Source organism: Hevea brasiliensis, chromosome 15, assembly GCF_030052815.1.
Source record: "Hevea brasiliensis isolate MT/VB/25A 57/8 chromosome 15, ASM3005281v1, whole genome shotgun sequence".
NCBI classification, from domain to species: domain Eukaryota; kingdom Viridiplantae; phylum Streptophyta; class Magnoliopsida; order Malpighiales; family Euphorbiaceae; genus Hevea; species Hevea brasiliensis.
In genome coordinates, this window is record NC_079507.1 from 40,383,074 (window position 1) to 40,405,253 (window position 22,180).

Genomic DNA, 22,180 nt, shown 5'->3' on the forward strand with positions numbered 1-22,180 from the left:
TTGTAATGTTTAGGTGTGGTTGTAATGGTATTTAGAAATTGTAATTATGAATGATATTTGGTGTGTTGAGGGTGATTGGAATCTGCCCAAAATAATGCTAATGTAATGTAGAAAATGTTTTTGGTAATGTGCCAAAACAGTTTGGTAGGGTATGGAAGTAAACCTTGCAAGGTGAGTATGTGTTTGAAGTTGGGGTGTGAAATGCATATTGAGGGCAGTGAATATTTTAGCCTATAACCTTGAATGTGTAACCTCAATTGGTATGAGACCAATTTGGGTGAAACTAGGCACAAAATGTGCCAACTTTCATTGAGAAACCATGCCAAAATTCTGCTTGCAAGGTGACCTAAAAATTTGACCAATTCGGATTAGGTGCAATTAGGACCTGAAAAATGACCAATTGGGCAGCAGTGAGTATTTAGGCCATAACTCACTCAAACCAGGTCCAATTGACCTGAAATTTTAACCATGAATAGTTAAGACCCATACCTACAAGTCTTATGAAGACACCAAAACCCAGAAATGACCATAAGCAAGTCAAACAACTTGCACAAGTTCGGGTCCAAAAACTGGCCGAACCAGAATTGACCAATTTGACCTAAAATTGACCTAAAATGGTACCACTTGACCAGCAATAGTGTAATGACCATAACTTGGTCTACTTATCTCGGATTGACCTGAAATTTTGCACCGCGTGCAATAAGACCTAGATCTACAAGTTTGTAGTTTTGACCGAGACCAAAACCGAGGGAACTAGATCGTCCGTTAGGTCAAACCAGTGTCCCGGAATCCAGCAATTTGCATTAAAATGCACTAAGCGAGGAAATGACATTGGTAAAACATACCAAACCTAAAACCCTATCAAGTGTGACATATTAACGACACTAAAACCTAATTTACCTAAAACGCATCGAGGGTCGGTATATTAGGTGATTAAGCGAATAATTGAGTTCGGTGCATTATTTACCAAACACCATCGATAGAGACGCTTTAAATTAGTATCAAATACTTCAAATTGTGTTTCTCGATTACCAAAGACTCAGAAAAGGGAAGGAAACATCGAGTCCAGATCAGGGGACAGTCATCGAGGTTTGTGCACAACAACTGCTTTCTTTTGAATTATTTTCAATGGAAATAAATATTGACTATTTGCATATCATTGTTTTAAATTGTGGAAATGTGTTTGGTGGACACTTATTGATTGAAAAACATTGTGAATGGTTTGAAATCAGAAAATTGTTTGAATGGTATTTGATGGATACTTATTGATTGAAAAGCACGTAAATGGTTTTGTGGAAATTGAAGTGAATTACGAATTGTGTTGCCATTTTGTGAATGAAATTATAACTTTGGAAATTTATTGGATTCTTACGGATCATTTGAATAAAATGTTTGGAATTGTTTTGACTCACAATTGGCATGACATCGATAATATGTTCCTCCTCCATTAATGGGGTGAGTGTGATTATTCCTCCTCTTTGACTTATTAGTCCGGGTGAGTATGATTATGTTCCTCCCTCTTTGACTTCCCATTGAGGTGAGTATGGATGAGTTCTCATTATATAGCTAGCTTCCTCCTCATTGATTTCGATTATTGGGGTGAGCATGTCTTGTCGTGGTGTACAACACGGCATATATGGAAAAATTGTGTCATGGCCTAAATTGTGTTATAGATTGGCAACATTGTATTCTTGATTATTTGATCGAATTGTGTTATTATGTATTGTGAGATTGTGAAATTGATTTAAACTCTTATTGACATATACCGTCTATTGAATTCAACCATGATCGACTTATTGAAAATTATTGTGATATTAACAAATGGAGTTTAAATTCTTGATGACATTTATTGTCTTGAATTTAACTATGGTTTTAAGTATCCACTATTGATATGATTTATGAATTGTGATTTAAAATTTGTATTTGGTAAATGTTGTGCACCATCGAGACATTGTCTCGTGATAGCTTTATTCTTTATCGCAGTAGAGAGACAGACAGGCAGCAGCTAGGTCGCTAGTATCGCCAATGAGAGATTTTTGGGTATAGTGAGTATACCACATGTGGCATTTTGTCTTGTAATGTATATTCACTGTATGTATATTTTGTTCTTGGTTTTGAGCAGTTGTAAATTTAAGTTGTACAGTAAAGTTGTAAAATAATTATGAGTTATTTGGCTTGTAAAAATTGTGTTATGTCTTTGTATCTTAGTCTTTGAAAATCACTGTGGATTTGACTTGAGAAATGTGTTGTGTTGATAAAAATGTTGGAGTTGAGATTTGAAAATATATTGAAGTGCTTTTTACAGGTTTTCTGAAGAACTGTTTTGTCCAAAATACAAATGGCACCTTGCCAAAATTTTTGCAGATATTCCAAATAAATCAAATGAGTTAGTTGTTTCACTTCAGTTCACCAAAGTCTTTCACACCTGTAAATAGTGCTCACCACTGTAAAAGAAGTAAGAAAAGTTTTTAAAATCCCTTGTAGTGTATTTAATGGATTATCAGTAGACGGAGTTGGTAATTCATTAGGTATACTACGGGATCATGTTATGCCTTACAGAGGGGTAGGGTGTGACATGTTTTAGTGGTATCAGAGCAAAGTTTTAAAATTCTGTTTTCACCTGTCATTTGAATATTCTTTCTTCACAGTACAACTACTCAATATCATTGTTTGATACATACAGTACATTACATTATAAATATGCACTAACGGGAGGAAATCTCCTTGTGTTATTGGTTTAGGAGATCTAAAATCCTCGCATTGACTATGGAAGAGGGTGATCGTTCAGTCGATCAATCTATTGAGGTGCAAGGGATGCCCCATGCCTACATAATGTCGGTGGTTCAAGAGCACCACCTGCATCTGCTGATTCTGCTCGATTCGCTCGTGACGGACGCTGCAATGTTCCAACAAATGGATGGTAATGTGCCTACTCAAGTCCCAATACGGACACCGTGGTACAACCACGATCTTACGCTAGACAATATGACAAATTGATGAAGTATGGGGCTACTGAGTTTAAGGACAAAGATCCTCTAGAAGCTGAACAATGGTTAGAGAGGATGGATAGGGTATTCAAGAAACTGCATTGCACAGAGGAGCTCAGATTTGAGTACTCAGTATCTTTGCTACAGGGGGATGCTTATGACTGGTGGAAAACCATCCCCCACAGTCTGATAGAACCTGCAGTGCTAACATGGAATGACTTCCTCAGGGAATTCAGGCAAAAATATGTCCCTGATGCTTATGTAGACCAGAAGCTGCAAGAATTCCTAAGTCTGAAACAGGGGGGCAGATCAGTGGCTGAGTATGAAAGGGAATTCTCCCGCCTAAGCCATTATGCAGTAAGTCTACTTTCTACCAGCAGGGAGAGATGTAAGAGGTTTGAAACCGGCTTGAAGCCTAGTATCAGATTACAAGTGGTCGGATTCAAACATAACAACTTCTCTGAACTTATTTCTCAAGCACTAGAATTAGAAAGAATTGAATCTGAAGCGGCTCTTGAGAAAAAGAAATCAGAGAAGGCAGAAAAAGAGGGAAAGTCAGTAGAACAGAGTTCTAGTGGTCCTACTGGAAAGAGGAAAAACTTTGGGGGATACGACAGAGATAGTAAGAAGTCCGGTAGAGATAGATCTTTTGGACAGAAACCACCTCGATCCGATCAGCCAACTCAACAGAAACCCAGAAATGCGCTGTCAGATCGACTTTGTGAAACTTGTGGTAAACCACATAGTGGGGTATGTTATAGAGCCGTAGGAGCATGCTTTAATTGTGGAGAGACTGGTCATTTTGCTAAGGATTGTGTAAATCCAGGTCGTTCTGGATCATTTACTACACCAAAGGGATCAACCCAAGTTTCTACCCCAAAGAGTTCACCATCAGTTAGTAGAGGCAAAGGTAGAGGTAGGGGTAGTACACCTAGAAGTCAGACTACTGTGAATCAGCCAAAACAGGGTGATGCTTCAACGAGAGTATACGCTATACGACAGAAAAGAGACTGAGACTTTTGACATCATTCTTTGGTACTTTCTCAATTAGCAACCGAGATATATATATGTATTGTTTGACACGAATTTTCATATTTTTACATTAGTGTTAGAACTATATGTTCTGTTGTTATTCGTTTACAGAGGAATAAATTTTGACGCATTAGTGATTAGCCCTTAAGATAAGGATTGTGATAATAAGTGAAATTAGTTTTGAAAGAGTTTATCGGCGAAAAGTATTTTCTAACACACCATAAATTATAAAGCTAATTAGTGAGCCTACTTAATGTAAGGCAAGAGGACGTAAAAGTAAGATGCAGTAATGGAATTGCTCTTGATAAGGGCAAGGAGGTTACTGTTAGAAATTGCTAATGGATATTGTAATCAGAATAAGATTCGAATATCAGTGAATTCAAAAAGAATAAAAGATAACAAAGTTTGATCTATTGGGATGTATCGTAGTAACTATGCAATGTTCTTGATGTTTATACTGTAAGCTGCAGATTACAGTACTAACTTGAGATTATTGTGTAGAGCTACGTACTAACCGATAGTACACCTAGATGAGAATAGTTGCCAACGGCATCTGTTTTGGCATAGTTATGCCATGACAGAATTTAATTGTTAGAAATAAGTTTGAAAATCCTACTTAGGGATCTAAAACTCAAAAGTTAAAATATCGAAAGGTTATAGTTCAGACAAAAGGAAGTAAGTTATAGAACATTGTGAGATAAAAAGAGTTATGGAAGTAGAGACTTGAACAGTTGATTCATATGTAACAAAGAAATATTCCGAATGTGAGGAAGACTATGGACTAGAATGGTCAGAGGACCAATGCCTGATGAATGATTCTAATATGACCTCAAGGGTCATTCAAGAAGGAACGTGAGCTGAAATATTAGACAACATAATAGTAAGAGGAGATTGGTGTTATCCAAACAAAGTAAACATTGTATTAGATTGTTAAAAGTCTTACGATCATATAGAAAGGAGAAAATAAACGTATGACTATTGTAAGATGATTCTCGGGTAAAATTTCGTGGACGAAATTTATTTTAGGGGGAGAATTGTAACACCCTAAGTTCGGTAGTGCGTTCGCTGCTCCGGTGACCGTGTTGTCCTGGACACTAGGATGCCTAGAACCACACTTCAATGAGAGTGAGGAGACATAAAATAATGAAATAAAAGAAAAGAAAGTACAAGAAAAACAAAGAAAAATGATTGCAAAGAAATGTGATCAAGTTAAACGAGCCGGGAAACCTAACGATGGGTGACCGCACTGGGAAGTCACGGCGTGGACCGTTGATCTGCCCCGGATCATGGGAACCACGAAAACATTTTTGGGACATAAATAGACCCTTGTTGAAGAATAAATATCATTAGAAATATCAAAGAAAAATTAAATAATTAGTACAAAGAAAAGTGAGAAATCGAAAACAGACAAAACTCAGAATACTGAAAATCAGAATGCCACCCGAGCAGGCATTATGGTCATTTGACATCCCGAAGTGTCTTTTGACCTAAATTTCCATTAAAAATAAATAATATTACACTTAGAAAATGAAATGAAAAATTAAATTGGTGGTACCTAAAGTAAATAGTGAGAATTAAGGGTTTAATGTGGGATTAAGTGAAAGTAACTTATAATATGAATTAATTAGAGTAAGTGGACCACTAAGAGAATAAAATAAACACATTATGGGGCTGATGTAAGTCCACTATGTCCAGCAGCCACTTCATCTTCTTCATTTACCATCCAAGCCGTGAATGAAGGGAGAGAAAACTCCATGGACATTTTCATGCAAGCTTGATCCTCCTTCCATTTCAACTCCAAACACTTGAGTTCCTTCATTAAACTTTGTCTACACATCACAAGGAAGATATTGACACCCAATTTGAGAAGTTTGGTGAAGGTTTAGCAAGTTACAAATAAAGGTAAGTTTGCATTTTGAGAAATCCTTTGTTAAAGTTTTTGTGCATGTTATGGGTATTAGTTTGGTGAAGGAAAATTTTAAGTTTGAAAGGTTATTGTTATTTTCATTTTGGACAGCCATGGGTCACGTTTATGATGAGGTATTTGTGCATATAATTGATGGGAAAGAATGTTAATAATGGTGATTTAGTAACTTAGTGAGTTATTGCATGTTTATATGGTGAATTATGCACTTTGAATGGAATTGGCATATGGTACGGCAATGTGATGTTGATGAATGTTTTGTGGCAGCTTGTGGACACTTGAGAAATGGTGTATATTGAAGGAAGAGTGGGCAGAATATTGACCTAGAAGGGTTGATGATATGTATGTGAATGAATGTTGTAAAGTGTATGTAAAGTTTGTAATGTTTAGGTGTGGTTGTAATGGTATTTAGAAATTGTAATTGTGAATGATATTTGGTGTGTTGAGGGTGATTGGAATCTGCCCAAAATAATGCTAATGTAATGTAGAAAATGTTTTTGGTAATGTGCCAAAACAGTTTGGTAGGGTATGGAAGTAAACCTTGCAAGGTGAGTATGTGTTTGAAGTTGGGGTGTGAAATGCATATTGAGGGCAGTGAATATTTTAGCCTATAACCTTGAATGTGTAACCTCAATTGGTATGAGACCAATTTGGGGTGAAACTAGGCACAAAATGTGCCAACTTTCATTGAGAAACCATGCCAAAATTCTGCTTGCAAGGTGACCTAAAAATTTGACCAATTCGGATTAGGTGCAATTAGGACCTGAAAAATGACCAATTGGGCAGCAGTGAGTATTTAGGCCATAACTCACTCAAACCAGGTCCAATTGACCTGAAATTTTAACCATGAATAGTTAAGACCCATACCTACAAGTCTTATGAAGACACCAAAACCCAGAAATGACCATAAGCAAGTCAAACAACTTGCACAAGTTCGGGTCCAAAAACTGGCCGAACCAGAATTGACCAATTTGACCTAAAATTGACCTAAAATGGTACCACTTGACCAGCAATAGTGTAATGACCATAACTTGGTCTACTTATCTCGGATTGACCTGAAATTTTGCACCGCGTGCAATAAGACCTAGATCTACAAGTTTGTAGTTTTGACCGAGACCCGAAAACCGAGGGAACTAGATCGTCCGGTTAGGTCAAACCAGTGTCCCGGAATCCAGCAATTTGCATTAAAATGCACTAAGCGAGGAAATGACATTGGTAAAACATACCAAACCTAAAACCCTATCAAGTGTGACATATTAACGACACTAAAACCTAATTTACCTAAAACGCATCGAGGGTCGGTATATTAGGTGATTAAGCGAATAATTGAGTTCAGTGCATTATTTACCAAACACCATCGATAGAGACAGTTTAAATTAGTACTGAAATACTTCAAATTGTGTTTCTCAGTTACCAAAGACTCAGGAAAAGGGAAGGAAACACTGAGTCCAGATCAGGGGACGTCATCGAGGTTTGTGCACAACAACTGTTTCTTTTGAATTATTTTCAATGGAAATAAATATTGACTATTTGCATATCATTGTTTTAAATTGTGGAAATGTGTTTGGTGGACACTTATTGATTGAAAAACATTGTGAATGGTTTGAAACTGTGAAAAATTGTTTGAATGGTATTTGATGGATACTTATTGATTGAAAAGCACTGTAAATGGTTTTTGTGGAAATTGAAGTGAATTACGAATTGTGTTGCCATTTTGTGAATGAAATTATAACTTTGGAAATTTATTGGATTCTTACGGATCATTTGAATAAAATGTTTGGAATTGTTTTGACTCACAATTGGCATGACACTGATAATATGGTCCTCCTCCATTAATGGGGTGAGTGTGATTATTCCTCCCTCTTTGACTTATTAGTGCGGGTGAGTATGATTATGTTCCTCCTCTTTGACTTCCCACCGAGGTGAGTATGGATGAGTTCTCATTATATAGCTAGCTTCCTCCTCATTGATTTCGATTATTGGGGTGAGCATGTCTTGTCGTGGTGTACAACACGGCATATATGGAAAATTGTGTCATGGCCTAAATTGTGTTATAGATTGGCAACATTGTATTCTTGATTATTTGATCGAATTGTGTTATTATGTATTGTGAGATTGTGAAATTGATTTAAACTCTTATTGACATATACCGTCTATTGAATTCAACCATGATCGACTTATTGAAAATTATTGTGATATTAACAAATGGAGTTTAAATTCTTGTTGACATTTATTGTCTTGAATTTAACTATGGTTTTAAGTATCCACTATTGATATGATTTATGAATTGTGATTTAAAATTTGTATTTGGTAAATGTTGTGCACCATCGAGACATTGTCTCGTGATAGCTTTATTGCCGCAGTAGAGAGACAGGCAGCAAAGCTAGGTCGCTAGTATCGCCAATGAGAGATTTTTGGGTATAGTGAGTATACCACATGTGGCATTTTGTACTGTAATGTATATTCACTGTATGTATATTTTGTTCTTGGTTTTGAGCAATTTGTAAATTTAAGTTGTACAAGAAAGTTGTAAAATAATTATGAGTTATTTGGCTTGTAAAAATTGTGTTATGTCTTTGTATCTTAGTCTTTGAAAATCACTGTGGATTTGACTTGAGAAATGTGTTGTGTTGATAAAAATGTTGGAGTTGAGATTTGAAAATATATTGAAGTGCTTTTTACAGGTTTTCTGAAGAACTGTTTTGTCCAAAATACAAATGGCACCTTGCCAAAATTTTTGCAGATATTCCAAATAAATCAAATGAGTTAGTTGTTTCACTTCAGTTCACCAAAGTCTTTCACACCTGTAAATAGTGCTCACCACTGTAAAAGAAGTAAGAAAAGTTTTTAAAATCCCTTGTAGTGTATTTAATGGATTATCAGTAGACGGAGTTGGTAATTCATTAGGTATACTACGGGATCATGTTATGCCTTACAGAGGGGTAGGGTGTGACATACACACCTTTAAGTCTATCAAATTCATGCACACACATCAAAACCCTAGCTGGATGAATTTTGCTTTAATCCTCCCACAATTAATTTCTTTTCATTTTAAACATAGTATAAGTAATTCAAGCTATAAACACAACTACTAAATTTCAAACTTACAAATTGATGTGCTTACCTCACTTGAATTTAAATTCTCTAGTTTCTCTCCTCTTTCCTTCTTTCTTTGATGATCAATCTCCTTGTCAAGTGGCTAAAACAAGTTTTTATGGGTGAATTTGGGGTAAGGTAAGATCAAATGGATGTTTAAAAGCTTGAAGCAAGCTTTAATGGTGGACTTCCATAGAGATGAGAGGGAGAAGGTGGGTGGCAAGATGGAAGGAAGAAGAAGAAAAATTCTATTTTTTTCTCTTTTATTTTCTTTTTATCCTTATCCCTTTTTGAAGACCAAAAATCCATTTTAAAGAAATAATTTAATTAATTTGTTTATGACATCATTCATGATGTCATCACCTTTGACTTTTCCCATCTTCTTTTTCTTTTTTTTTAATTTATTTTTTTTCTATTAGTTCTTTAATTTAATTCTCGATTTTAAAATTTTCTTTTCTCCGATTTTATTTGACACTTAGGTCAAGAGTCAGCTCTCGGGGTCAATTGACCAAATTGCCCCTTGCCGGTTCATCCCGGTTTGCAAATAATTCCATATTTCTTCCGGCTCCCTGACCTAATTATTTGACTGGCTTAACAATTCTTTTTCGTGATTTTCTCTTTTCCACTATGTTCATAAGGGTCCTAAGGACCGCGGCGTCACTTTTTACGGTTCGAAATTTGAGTTTAAAATGACTTCGCAGTCGTTCCCGAGCAGGTCACCAATCCCTGTGACTCTCGGCTCGTTTAACCTCTTATGTTCTGTTTTTCTTATTTATAGTTAACTAATTAAACATTACTAATTATTTATGTTTATAGCTTCTCTAGTTGTCTTAAGTGTGGTTCTAATCCCCTTAATTGTCCAGACCGACACCGGTCACCGGAACAGTGAAATCTACCAGGCTAAGCAAACGGGGTGTTACAATTCTCCCCCCCTTAAATAAATTTCGTTTCGAAATTTTACCTGGTATCAATCTCTGAACAGCTGTAGGTGCTGTCTCCTCATGTCCTCTTCTCGTTCCCAAGTAGCCTCCTGGCCCGAATGATGGTTCCACAACACTTTTACCAACGGTATCTGCTTGTTTCGTAGCTGCTTCACCTCATAAGCCAGAATCTCTATGGGTTCTTCTTCATATGTGAGGTCTGGATTTACTTCAATTTCCTCTACTGGTAGTACATGAGATGGGTCTGATCGATACCTCCTCAACATGGATACATGGAAGACGTTATGTATCTTTTCCAACTCTGGAGGTAGTGCCAACCGATATGCCAAAGGACCCACTTTTTCCAGAATCTCATATGGCCCAATAAAACGAGGACTTAGTTTCCCCTTTCTGCCGAATCTCATAATTCTCTTCCAAGGAGAAACCTTGAGGAATACTTTCTCACCCACTGCATACTGAATATCCCTTCTTTTCAAATCAATGTAGGACTTCTGACGGTCTGATGCAGTCTTAAGTCGACCTCTAATCACCCTGATTTTTTCTTCAGTTTGCTAAACAATTTCGGGTCCAATCATCTTTCTTTCACCCATGTCATCCCAACACAATGGGGTTCTACACTTTCTGCCATACAAAGCTTCATATGGAGGCATCCTAATGCTCGATTGATAGCTGTTGTTGTAAGCAAACTCAATCAAAGGCAAGTGTGTATCCCAACTGCCCTCAAACTCAATCACACAAGCCCGTAGCATGTCCTCCAAGATCTCAATTACCCTCTCAGACTGGCCATCTGTCTGTGGGTGGAATGCAGTACTGAAGTTCAATCTAGTTCCTAGGGCTCTCTGAAGACTACCCTAGAATCTAGAAGTGAACCTAGGTTCTCTGTCTGACACGATGGATACTAGCACTCCATGCAGTCTTACAATCTCATCGATGTATAACTTGGCCAATCTTTCCAAACTATAATCCATCTAGACTGGCAGAAAATGAGCAGATTTAGTCAGTCTATCAATAATGACCCAAACTGCATCATGACTCTTCTGTGTCCTCGGAAGTCCCATCACAAAATCCATCGTTATTCTTTCCCATTTCCATTCGGGCACTGGTAGTGGATGTAACAACCCAGTGGGTACTTGATGCTCTGCCTTTACTTGTTGACAAGTTAGGCATTTGGATACAAACTCTGCCACATCTCGTTTCATACCCATCCACCAGTAATGCTCCTTTAGCCCCCTATACATTTTTGTGCCACCAGGGTGCATGGCAAAAGGAGACTCATGTGCTTCCTTCAAAATGATCTTCCTCAATTCAACATCATTGGGAACACATATTCTGCCCTGGTGTAGCAATAGACTGTCATCTCTGATTGAGAATTCTAGTTTCTTGCGCTGTCGGACTTCTTCCATCAACTTCTGATACTTCTGATCATTCTGAGCAGCCATTCTAATCTGATCAATCAACACTGGCTGTACATGCCATGCAACTGCTGTTTGCCCATCATCATTAATCTCTAAGTTGGCATGTAATGATCTCAACTCATGTACCAAAGACAAAGGAGTAACTCGTAAACTTGCCATAGTCTTGCAACTTAGGGCGTCAGCCACAACATTAGCTTTCCCTGGCTGATAGTCTATCAGACAATCATAGTCTTTTATCAACTCTAACCATCTCCTCTGTCTCAGATTCAGCTCTTTCTGGGTGCCCAAATACTTTAAACTCTAATGATCTGTATAGATATAACACTTTTCCCCATACAAATAGTGCCTCCAGATCTTAAGAGCAAACACAATAGCTGCAAGCTCCAAATCATGTGTTGGATAATTCCTCTCATGCGGTTTCAGCTGGCGTGATGCATAGGCAAAGGCATTTCGATCTTGCATCAATACACAACCTAACCCATTGTGAGAAGCATCACTATAAACTGTGTATTCTTTACCCAGAGTAGGTAAAGTAAGGACTGGAGCTTCAGTCAAATATCTCTTCAATTCATCAAAACTATGTTGGCATTTATCCGTCCACTGAAATTTCACATCTTTTCTAAGCAGCTTGGTCAATGGAGATGCCAACATGGAGAATCCCTTCACAAACCGACGGTAGTATCCAGCTAAACCCAGAAAACTACGAATTTCTGTGACATTTCTGGGTGGCCTCCAATTAAGGACAGCTTCAATCTTACTTGGATCTACTTTAATGCCCTCTTCTGATACTACATGCCCCAAGAAAGATATTTCCTTCAGCCAAAATTCACACTTCGACAATTTGGCATATAGTTGTTTCTCCCTCAAAGTCTGCAGTATAATCCGCAGATGTCTATCATACTCTTCTGCATTCCTCGAATAGACCAATATATCATCAATGAATACCACAACAAACTGGTCGAGGTATGGTCTAAAGATAGTATTCATCAGATCCATAAAAGCAGCCGGAGCATTAGTTAACCCGAATGGCATTACTAGGAATTCATAATGGCCATAACGGGTTCTGAAGGCAGTTTTAGGAATACTCTGCTCTTGTACTTTCAACTGATAATAACCTGATCTCAAATCAATTTTGGAGAACACAGCTGTACCCCTCAACTGATCAAACAAGTCATCAATACGGGGTAATGGGTATCTGTTCTTTATTGTCACCTTATTCAACTGCCGATAATCAATACACAAGCGGAGAGTGCCATCCTTCTTCTTTACAAACAATACTGGTGCTCCCCAAGGTGACACACTAGGGCGGATAAAGCCCTTGTCAAGCAGTTCTTGCAACTGCACTTTCAACTCTTTCAATTCTGCAGGTGCCATTCTATATGGCATTATGGAGATTGGATCCACACCAGGCATAACATCAATCTCAAACTGCACCTCTCTTTCTGGAGGTAATCCTGGCAATTCATCAGGAAACACATCTAGAAAATAACATACAGTAGGGATGTCTCTTAGTGCTGGACTCCCCACTTGGGTGTCTATCACATGTGCCAAGTATGCTTCACACCCCTTTCTGATCATTCTTCTGGCTAGTGCAGCCGAAATGATATTTGATGGCAGTAAATGCCTCTCCCCGTGTATTACCACATCACCGTATAAAGGGAGACCAAAAGTGACTGTCTTCAGTCTACAGTCAATCATGGCATGATGCCTGGCTAACCAATCCATGCCCAAGATGATATCATACTCTCTGAAGGGCATTTCAATCAAGTCTGACGGGAAAACATGTCCTTGGATCACCAAAGGACAGTCTCTATAAATTCTGTTGAACCCGGATCAAACAATACAAATACTTCTTGATCAGAGATAGAGAATGTACCAGCTACCACATCAGAAGTCTCAGCCTCTTCTCGCTGTCTCATTGTGTAGATTCTGGTCGAAGCACTTCCTTGTCCTGATTGACCAACTGTGCCTTGATCGTCAAGCAAAGGCTCTCTACCTCTGCCTCTTCCTCGCCAACAGATCAGTGAACCTCGGGAGCAGGACTCAATAGATCCTCCGTAGTAGGAGCTGGACCATATCTCGAGCACTAGTACGTCTTTAGCTATATGGCCCTTGCCTCGCAGCTAAAGCGTGCTCCGGTGGCCCAAGAGCACTCCCAATGAATCTTGCCACAAGTCTCACAGGGCGGCGAATATGAACCCCGCTGATGCGACTGGACCTAGGGGGTCTCTGTCCGTAGAATCGGCCCCTACTTAATCTTCCACCTCGACCCCTGCAGGGTCCACTAAACTTCTTACTCTTTCCAGAGGAAGCACCAGAACTCTGTTAAACTGATTTTTCCCCCGTGTCTTTTCTCGATTTCTCGGCTTTTTCTGATTTTTCTTTCCTTGGGGTTGTTTCTGATTCAATTCTCTCCAGTTCAAGTGCTTGTGACATAAGCTCTGAGAAGTTGCTGTGTCGAAATCCCACAACTTGCATCCTTATGCTGGGCTTCAAACCCGTCTCAAATCTCTTGCATCTTGCCTTACTGGTAGTAAGGAGACTCCCCGCATAGTGACTCAGGCGGGAGAACTCACTCTCATACTCTACCACCGATCGGTTCCCTTGTTTCAGACTCAAAAATTCTTGCAGTTTCTGGTCAACATATGCATCTGGGATGTATTTCTGTCTGAACTCTCTGATGAAGTCATCCCAGGTCAGCACTAGTGGTTCAGCTAAGTTGTGGGGGATGGTCTTCCACCAATCATATGCATCCCCTTGCAGTAGAGACACGGAATACTCAAACTTCAGCTCATCTTGGCAGTGCAGTTTCTTAAACACTCTGTCCATTCTTTCAAGCCATTGCTCTGCCTCTAAAGGGTCCACTGTACCCTTGAATTCTGTAGCCCCATACTTCAGTAGTTTATTATATTGTCTGGCTGGAGGCAGTGGTTGTGCCACAGGTGGTTGGGGTGGAGCTTGAATAGGCATACCCCCAGCCATTTGTTGAAACATTGCCGCCATCTGCTGTGCAAACTGTGCAGGAAATTGCGGCATTTGCGGGACTGGTGCTACGGATCCACTGACATTCGGTAAAGCTGGGGCTTCCCTTTATGCCTCAGCTTTAACAGACTGCTCAACTGAGCGATCCCCTTCTTCCATTTCAGGCTGACGTTAGGGTATCTCCTGAACAAGTAACATATGGAGATTTCCCTCCGTTAGTTCATATTCATGATGTAATGCACTGTATGTAACAAATATGGACATTAAGCAGTTGTACTTAACAAAGAAAAACACAAATTCTCAAGTTAAAACATACTTCAAAAATTTGCTCTGATACCACTAAAACATGTCACACCTTACCCCTCTGTAAGGCATAACATGATCCCGGAGAATACCTAATGAACTATCGAACTTCACCTACCGATAACTCATTAAGTACCCTACAAGAGATTTTAAAACAATTTTCTTATTTTTGACAAGTGGTGAGCATTTTCTAGTAAGTACTTAAAACATTTAGTTGAAATTAAAACTAGTTAATACTTTGGTCCATTTTAGTTTTCCGCAAATTCTATAAAAATTTTGACAGAGTTTCCTCTGTATTTTGAGAAAACCGTTCTTCAAATACCTGTAAAAAGCACTTCTAAAAATTTTTCTCAATCGCAACTTCAATTTCACAATCAAACTCTATCAATTTCAACAATTCCACAATCATTTCATTTGAGACAAAACAATTTATATACATCCTTACAAAATTCACATCAAAAGAAATACAAACTAAATTTTATTACAAACTTCATACAAATTTTGTACAAGCTGCTCAAGACCCATTTTTTTACATGTCCATACATTTATGTGAAATATATACATCAAAAGAAATATTTACAATTGGGGTATAAATTATACCCGAAAACCTTAAGCTGATGCTCCTCACACCTCAGCAGCTCAGTCTGCTGCTCTTCTAGTCTCTGTATCTGCGACAGCAATAGAAGCTATCACTGAGTACTAGGACTCAGTGGTACACAACATACTAAAATAACCTTTATGCAAAAATAAAATCACATTTATTCAAAAATTTGACTAAACATGAGCATTAAACACAAAACATGAATTATGAGATTTTAATGCAAACCAAGTTCATTTCAAAGTATCAAAACACATTTCATAAAACCCACAGTTAGATCATGCCATTCGAAACAAATAGAATCTCAATAGCCAGAGGCTAAAGAGAAATCATATCACAAGGCTAGCTAGCTCAAATATATGGATATCCATTCACATCCTCTTTTACTGGCATACCTCAACACTTCTCCAGAGAAGGAATCAAAATTCGAAACTAATTACCCCCACTAGTCGTGTTAGTGAGGTGTTCAAATATATGGTCATGACACTGTGGTTTCAAAACTTATCTTAACATTTTGCTAAACATTGTCATTTCAAATATACACAATAACTTTCAACAATTTAAGTCAAAACATCATAGCTGATGTCACAAATAAATTCTCAATAATTCAAAGCAAATGTAAAATACATATTTCATTCACTTTATCAATACATTTTAAAGCATAGTGATGTTGTGCACAAACCTCAAATGAGTCGCCTATTTGCCTTGACTCGACTCCTCGGGTTCTGTCCCGGTATTCTTTTCCATTGAAACACAAAATTTTATAGTGTTTTAGAACTATAATTTAACATAGATCCAAAAATAAATTTAACTTCGCTTTTACCTAGTTCTAACATACTAAATTCGACGCTATTGAAACTTTGTGTTTTGGGTTACTATTCACTGCACTATTCAAGTCAAATAGTTGACTTTCTAAGGCTTAATAGGTATGGGAACTCTAACTTCATCCACATACCACATTTTGATCACTAAACTTGTTGGTTTTGGTCGTTTACTCAAAGCTTAGGTCGTTTAGGCAAAATTGCCAATTTTCGGTTTTGGAGTTCTAAGTTGTACTATTCCATTGGTCAGTCTATTGTTGGAATTTGGCAAAACTTCCTTCATAGAAAATGTTCCTTATTGTCTTAAGTGTATTCTCATTTTTGGATCACCTCAATCGGAGTTTTGTACCTCAAGTTATAGCCAAAATAAGATTACTGTTCACGTGCACTGTTCATGCTGAGATTTTAGGTTCTGGCAGATTTTGATCCAACTTTGGTCAGTAATTTGATTAAGTTAAGTTCATAATTTGGTCTAAATTTCTTCATATGAAATGTTCTACTATGTCTTAGGTTTCCATCGGTTCAAGAATCGCCTAAATCGGAGTTTTGTAGAGAGAGTTATAACCCTTCAAACATTACTGCTCAATAGAAATTCTGCAGAGTTGCAGGTTTGGTAACTCAACTTTGCTCAATAATTTGAATGGGTTAATGGCATAATTTGGGGTGGTGTTCTTCATAACAGTTTTAGATCTATACCTTATCTAATTGCTGGTAAAATTTCAGGTCAATTTGACCTTCCTAGCTCAAGTTATGACCAAATGAACAGTTACTGTTCATTTGGTCAGTTTGGTGCAGTGGCAGCCTGCTCTCATTTCACTTTGGTCAATTTGTTCACCCAGTTTTGGTCAGTTTTTGGGCATGGTTCCTTAATGAAATTGTGTTCTTTTATATCTATTTTCATCTCCAATTGGTGTCATATCAATTGGACATGTAAAATTTGAGTTTTGGTCCTTCAAAGTGGGTTTGGTCATGCTGCCAGCAGCATGACCATTGGACCTACGAATTTGGTTTTCATTCTAACAATTCCTACACACCTCTTTTGGTCATTATTGACCATTTTTCATCTCACAATAGACCAAAGTCATCATTTATTCATTTCTCCAAAAATTTGGTTCCAAACCCTAGCATTCAAAACCCTAACTCATCAATTTCATGCATTTAACCAATTCAATGCCTATATACATGCTTCTTTAACTCTATCAAACTCATACGCTTCTTTAACCATTAAATTCATGCACACACATCAAAACCCTAGCTGGATGACTTTTGCTTTAATCCTCCCACAATTAATTTCTTTTCATTTTAAACATATTACAAGTAATTCAAGCTATAAACACAACTACTAAATTTCAAACTTACAAATTGATGTGCTTACCTCACTTGAATTTAAATTCTCTAGTTTCTCTCCTCTTTCCTTCTTTCTTTGATGATCAATCTCCTTGTCAAGTAACTAAAACAAGTTTTTATGGGTGAATTTGGGGTAAGGTAAGATCAAATGGATGTTTAAAAGCTTGAAGCAAGCATTAATGGTGGACTTCCATAGAGATGAGAGGGAGAAGGTGGGCGGCAAGATGGAAGGAAGAAGAAGAAAATTCTATTTTTTTTTTCTTTTATTTTCTTTTTATCCTTATCCCTTTTTGAAGACCAAAAATCCATTTTAAAGAAATAATTTAATTAATTTGTTTATGACATCATTCATGATGTCATCACCTTTGACTTTTCCCATCTTCTTTTTCTTTTTTTTTTAATTTATTTTTTTCTATTAGTTCTTTAATTTAATTCTCGATTCCAAAATTTTCTTTTCTCCGATTTTATTTGTGATTAGGTCGAGTCACTCTCGGGGTCAATTGACCAAATTGCCCTTTTGGTTCATCCCGGTTGCAAATAATTCCATATTTCTTCCGCTCACGACCTAATTATTTGGTAGCTTAATGATTCTTTTTCGTGATTTTCTCTTTTCCACTATGTTCATAAGGGTCCTAAGGACCGCGGCGTTACTTTTTACGGTTCGAAATTTGAGTTTAAAACGACTTCGCAGTCGTTCCCGAGCAGGTCACCCATCGCTGTGACTCTCGGCTCGTTTAACCTCTTATGTTCTGTTTTTCTTATTTATAGTTAACTAATTAAACATTACTAATTATTTGTGTTTATAGCTTCTCTAGTTGTCTTAAGTGTGGTTCTAATCCCCTTAATTGTCCGGACCGACACCAGTCACCGGAACAGTGAAATCTACCAGGCTATGCAAATGGGGTGTTACACAATGAACATACATTATAGTATAAAATACAAAATGCGGTATACTCGTTATACCCGAAAATCTCTCGCTGGAGGTACTAGCAGCCTAGTCTGCTGCCCTGTCTGTCTGTCTACCTGCGACAGCAATAAAAAGCTATCGCTGAGACAATGTCTCAGTGGTGCACAACTTTAACCAAATACAACTTTAAATCACAATTCATAAATCATTTAAATGATGGATATGTAAAATCATAGCTAAATTCAAGACAATGAGTGTCAGAAGGAATTTAACACAATATCACAATAAATCTCAGAGATCAAAACATATTTAACTTCAAAAGACAGTAAATGTCAATAAGGATTTAACTCCAATTCACAATCTCATAATACAAATCAATAAATCACACACAGCTTAATCACGTTCCAAAGTTCAATTCATCCCAAAAGTTGATGACTAATGAGGAATAACATAGCTAGCTAGCAAAAATATGAGTACTCATCCAATTCGTCCTCAACAGGCACACACCTCAACACTTCAGCCAGAGAGGGAATTCAATTCGTCCCACTAGACAAGCTAGCGAGGAATACAATCAATATACATGATAGCTGTGGTTTCAAACCATTTCCAATGCTTTTCAATCAATAAGTATCCATCAATATCATTCAAACAATTTCTCACAATTTCAAACCATTTACAGTACTTTTCAAGCGATAAATATCCATTCAAACACATTTCCACAATTTAAAATAATAATGTACAAATAGTCATAATTCATTTCAATTGAAAAATTCAAAAGAAATAGTTGTTGTGCACAAACCTCTCATTAATCGTCTCTGAGTCCGGACTCGAGTGTTTCCTTCCCTTTCCACGAGTCTTTACTAATCGAAACACAATTTAAAGTGTTTCAGTACTAAATTAAACTGTCTCTATTGATAATGCTTGATAAGTAATTCACTGAAAGCTATTATTTGCTTAATCAACCTAATATATCGACTCTCGATGCGTTCTAGGTAAATTAGGTTTTAGTGTTACTAACATGTCACATTCGATAGTCTTTTAGGGTTGGTACATGTTACCAATTTCATTTCCTTGTTTAGTGCATTTTATTGCAACTTGTTGGATTCCGGGATACTAGTTTGACCTAGCCGGACGACCTAGTTCCCTTGGTTTTCGAGTTTCGATCAAAACTACAAACTTGTAGATCTATGTCTTATGGAACGCGGGGCAAAATTTTAGGTCATTCTGAGTTATGTAGACCAAGTTATGGTCATTTTACTATTGCTGGTCAAATGGCATCAAATTTGGTCATTTTAGGTCAATTTTGGTCAACTTTGGTTCGGCCAGTTTTTGGACCCGAAATTGTGCAAGCTGTTTGACTTGCTTATGGTCATTTCTGGGCTTTGGTGTCTTCATAAGACTTGTAGATATGGGTCTTAACTATTCATGGTTAAAATTTCAGGTCAATTGGACCTGTTTTGAGTGAGTTATGGCCTAAACACTAACTGCTGCCCAAATGGTCAATTTTCAGGCCTCACTTGCACTTAATCCGGATTTGGTCATTTTTCAAGCTACCTTGAAAGCAGAATTTTGGTATGCTTCCTTCATGAAAATTGGCACATTTTGTGCCTAGTTTCACCTCCAATTGGTCTCATACCAATTGGAGCCACACACTTAAAGTTATAGGCTAAAATGCATACTGTCCTTAAATACATTGCTTAACATCTATCAATTGCACATTTACTTGCTATAAGTCCACTTCTCTTCCCACTTCTGTTTTGGTACATTACCAAAACCATTTATCACTTCATATTAAAGTCATTTTGGGCAGAATACAAATATCCTCAATACACCAAATGAAACTCTAATTCACAAAGTCCAAATAAAACAATATATACACATAACCACTCCTAATTATTACATACAATTTCCACAACCAATTTACATACATATTCATCAATCCTCAATATCACAATTCATCCAATATCTTCATGAATTCAAACATTCATTAAGGAGTCCCAAGGCTGCCGAAATGCTCCTCATTGCCAAAGTTTCCCATAATTTCGTTAACTTCAATTTCAAATGCACAATCACCATATACATGTGGAAATAACTTACTAGGACATTAAATCACCCTACTCAACATGAGTTGTAACACCCCTATTTGTATAGCCTGGCATATTTCACTGTTCCGGTGACCGGTGTCGGTCCGGACAATTAATGGGATTAGGGCCACACTTAAGACAACTTGAGAAGCCATAAACACAAATAATTAGTAATGTTTAATTAGTTAACTATAAATAAGAAAAACATAACGTAAGAAGTTAAACGAGCCGAGAGTCACAGCGATGAGTGACCTCCTCGGGAACGACTGCGAAGTCATTTTAAACTCAAATTTCGAACCGTAAAAAGTGACGCTGCGGTCCTTAGGACCCTTATGAACACAGTGAAAAAGAGAAAATCACGAAAAAGAACTGTTAAGTCAGTCAAATAATTAGGTCAGGGAGCCGGAAGAAATATAAAATTATTTGCAAACCGGGATGAATCGGCGAGGGGCAATTTAGTCAATTGACCCCGAGAGCTGACTCCTGACCTAACTGTCAAATAAAATCGGAGAAAAGAAAATTTTGGAATCGAGAATTAAATTAAAGAACTAATAAAAAAAAAGAAGAAGAAGAAGATAGAAAAGTCAAAGGTGATGACATCATGAATGATGTCAATAAGAAATTAATTAAGTTATTTATTAAATGGGATTTTGTGGTCTTCCATCAACTAAAATAAATTAAGAAAAGAAAAAAATTAACAACAAAAAGTCATCTTCATCTTCTAAAAAACGTCACTCTCTTCTCTCCCTCACAAAACCACCATGAAAGCTCATTTTTGAGCTTGAAAAACTAAAATCCAACCATACAAAATTGTCCTACCATAACTAGACCTTGTTCGGGCAACTAAGAAAGAAGAAAAATTTGAAGAAAAGGAGGAAGAAAATTCTGCTCAAGGTATAGTACTATAAACTTCAATTTTTTTTGTTTAATTAGTGTTAGTGTGGCATCAAAAGCTTGTAAATAAGCTTGAAATGAAACAAACATGGGAGAAGGACTAAACTGAAATTTCAGCCAGCCTAAAGAGAGTATGGATTGCATGAATTTAATGGGTTTGAATGAGTTTAGGAACCCTAATTAGTTGATTGATTATAGTTTAAAGTTTTGAATTTAGTTAATTGCACAATTTAAGTGAATTAGGGTTTGGAGGCTAGGGTTTGTGAACCAAGTTTTGAAGAAATACATAAATGATGACCTTGGTCTATTGTGAGATGAAAAATGGTCAATAATGACCAAAAGAGGTGTGTGGGAATTGTTGGAATGAAAACCAAATTCGTAGGTCCAATGGTCAAGCTGCTGGCAGCATGACCAAACCCACTTTGAAGGACCAAAACTCAAATTTTACAAGTCCAATTGATATGCCACCAATTGGGGATGAAAATAGACATAAAATAGCACAATTTTCATTAAGGAACCATGGCCAAAAACTGACTAAAACTTGGTGAAACAATTGACCAATGTGAAATGAGAGCGGTCCACATGCATTAAATCGACCAAATGAACAAGAATCGCTTCATTTGGTCATAACTCGAGTTAGACAGGTCAAATTGACCTAAAATTTGGCAAGGGCTAGAGGAGATATAGATCTAAAACTTTCATGAAGAACATCACCCCAAATTATGCCATTAACCCATTCAAATTATTGAGCAAAGTTGAGTTACCAAACCTGTAACTCTGCAGATTTTCATGTGAGCAGTAATGTTTGGATGGCTATAACTCTTTTTAGGAAACTCCGATTTAGGTGAT